The 2,500-nt window shown below is 46.0% G+C and overlaps 1 protein-coding gene across 1 annotated transcript in view; it reads left to right on the top strand.

The window, feature by feature from the left end:
- Positions 1–2,500, top strand: part of LOC139394230 (glutamate receptor, ionotropic, N-methyl D-aspartate 2A, a) — a 331,718-nt gene that overhangs the window by 316,349 nt on the left and 12,869 nt on the right. The gene's annotated exons all lie outside the window — the stretch shown is intronic.

The raw sequence follows: 2,500 nt of genomic DNA, 5'->3' as shown, positions 1-2,500 counted from the left end.
TACTCTGAGGCTGTTTACTCTGAGGCTGTGTTTACTCTGAGGCTGTTTACTCTGAGGCTGTTCTGAGGCTCTGAGGCTGTTTACTCTGAGGCTGTTTACTCTGAGGCTGTTTACTCTGAGACTGTCCTTTACTCTGAGGCTGTTTACTCTGAGGCTGTTTACTCTGAGGTCCTGTTTACTCTGAGGCTGTTTACTCTGAGGCTGTTTACTCTGAGGCTGTTTACTCTGAGGCTGTTTACTCTGAGGCTGTTTACTCTGAGGTCCTTTACTCTGAGGCTGTTTGCTCTGAGGCTGTTTACTCTGAGGCTGTTTACTCTGAGGCTGTTTACTCTGAGGTCCTTTACTCTGAGGCTGTTTACTCTGAGGCTGTTTACTCTGAGGCTGTTTACTCTGAGGCTGTTTACTCTGAGGCTGTTTACTCTGAGGTTGTTTACTCTGAGGCTGTTTACTCTGAGGCTGTTTACTCTGAGGCTGTTTACTCTGAGGCTGTTTACTCTGAGGTCTGTTTACTCTGAGGCTGTTTACTCTGAGGCTGTTTACTGAGGCTGTTTACTCTGAGGCTGTTTACTCTGAGGTCCTTTACTCTGAGGCTGTTTACTCTGAGGCTGTTTACTCTGAGGCTGTTTACTCTGAGGTCCTTTACTCTGAGGTCCTTTACTCTGAGGCTGTTTACTCTGAGGCTGTTTACTCTGAGGCTGTTTACTCTGAGGCTGTTTACTCTGAGGCTGTTTACTCTGAGGCTGTTTACTCTGAGGCTGTTTACTCTGAGGCTGTTTACTCTGAGGCTGTTTACTCTGAGGCTGTTTACTCTGAGGCTGTTTACTCTGAGGCTGTTTACTCTGAGGTCCTGAGGCTGTTTACTCTGAGGCTGTTTACTCTGAGGCTTTTACTCTGAGGCTGTGTTTACTCTGAGACTGTTTACTCTGAGGCTGTTTACTCTGAGGCTGTTTACTCTGAGGTCCTTTACTCTGAGGCTGTTTACTCTGAGGCTGTTTACTCTGAGGCTGTTTACTGTGTTTACTCTGAGGTCTGTTCTGACTCTGAGGCTGTTTACTCTGAGGCTGTTTACTCTGAGGCTGTTTACTCTGAGGCTGTTTACTCTGAGGTCCTTTACTCTGAGGCTGTTTACTCTGAGGCTGTTTACTCTGAGGCTGTTTACTCTGAGGCTGTTTACTCTGAGGCTGTTTACTCTGAGGCTGTTTACTCTGAGGCTGTTTACTCTGAGGCTGTTTACTCTGAGGTCCTTTACTCTGAGGCTGTTTACCTTGTTTACTCTGAGGCTGTTTACTCTGAGACTGTTTACTCTGAGGCTGTTTACTCTGAGGCTGTTTACTCTGAGGTGTTTACTCTTTTTACTCTGAGGCTGTTTACTCTGAGGTTTACTCTGAGGCTGTTTACTCTGAGGCTGTTTACTCTGAGGTCCTTTACTCTGAGGCTGTTTACTCTGAGGCTGTTTACTCTGAGGCTGTTTACTCTGAGGCTGTTTACTCTGAGACTGTTTACTCTGAGGTCTGTTTACTCTGAGGCTGTTTGCTCTGAGGCTGTTTACTCTGAGGCTGTTTACTCTGAGGCTGTTTACTCTGAGGTCCTTTACTCTGAGGCTGTTTACTCTGAGGCTGTTTACTCTGAGGCTGTTTACTCTGAGGCTGTTTACTCTGAGGTCCTTTACTCTGAGGCTGTTTACTCTGAGGCTGTTTACTCTGAGGCTGTTTACTCTGAGGCTGTTTACTCTGAGGTCCTTTACTCTGAGGCTGTTTACTCTGAGGCTGTTTACTCTGAGGCTGTTTACTCTGAGGTCCTTTACTCTGAGGCTGTTTACTCTGAGGCTGTTTACTCTGAGGCTGTTTACTCTGACGTTGTTTACTCTGAGCTCCTTTACTCTGAGGCTGTTTACTCTGAGGCTGTTTACTCTGAGGCTGTTTACTCTGAGGCTGTTTACTCTGAGGCTGTTTACTCTGAGACTGTTTACTCTGTCCTTTACTCTGAGGCTGTTTACTCTGAGGCTGTTTACTCTGAGGCTGTTTACTCTGAGGCTGTTTACTCTGAGACTGTTTACTCTGAGGCTGTTTACTCTGAGGCTGTTTACTCTGAGGTCCTTTACTCTGATGTCCTTTACTCTGAGGCTGTTTACTCTGAGACTGTTTACTCTGAGGCTGTTTACTCTGAGGCTGTTTACTCTGAGGTCCTTTACTCTGAGGCTGTTTACTCTGAGACTGTTTACTCTGAGACTGTTTACTCTGAGGCTGTTTACTCTGAGGCTGTTTACTCTGAGGCTGTTTACTCTGAGGCTGTTTACTCTGAGACTGTTTACTCTGAGGTCCTTTACTCTGAGGCTGTTTACTCTGAGGCTGTTTACTCTGAGGCTGTTTACTCTGAGGCTGTTTACTCTGAGGCTGTTTACTCTGAGACTGTTTACTCTGAGGCTGTTTACTCTGAGGCTGTTTACTCTGAGGTCCTTTACTCTGATGTCCTTTACTCTGAGGCTGTTTACTCTGAGACT

Source organism: Oncorhynchus clarkii, unplaced genomic scaffold, assembly GCF_045791955.1.
Source record: "Oncorhynchus clarkii lewisi isolate Uvic-CL-2024 unplaced genomic scaffold, UVic_Ocla_1.0 unplaced_contig_1650_pilon_pilon, whole genome shotgun sequence".
NCBI lineage: Eukaryota > Metazoa > Chordata > Actinopteri > Salmoniformes > Salmonidae > Oncorhynchus > Oncorhynchus clarkii.
The sequence above is the reverse complement of the archived record's forward strand: the minus strand, read 5'-3'. Positions and strand labels throughout refer to the sequence as shown.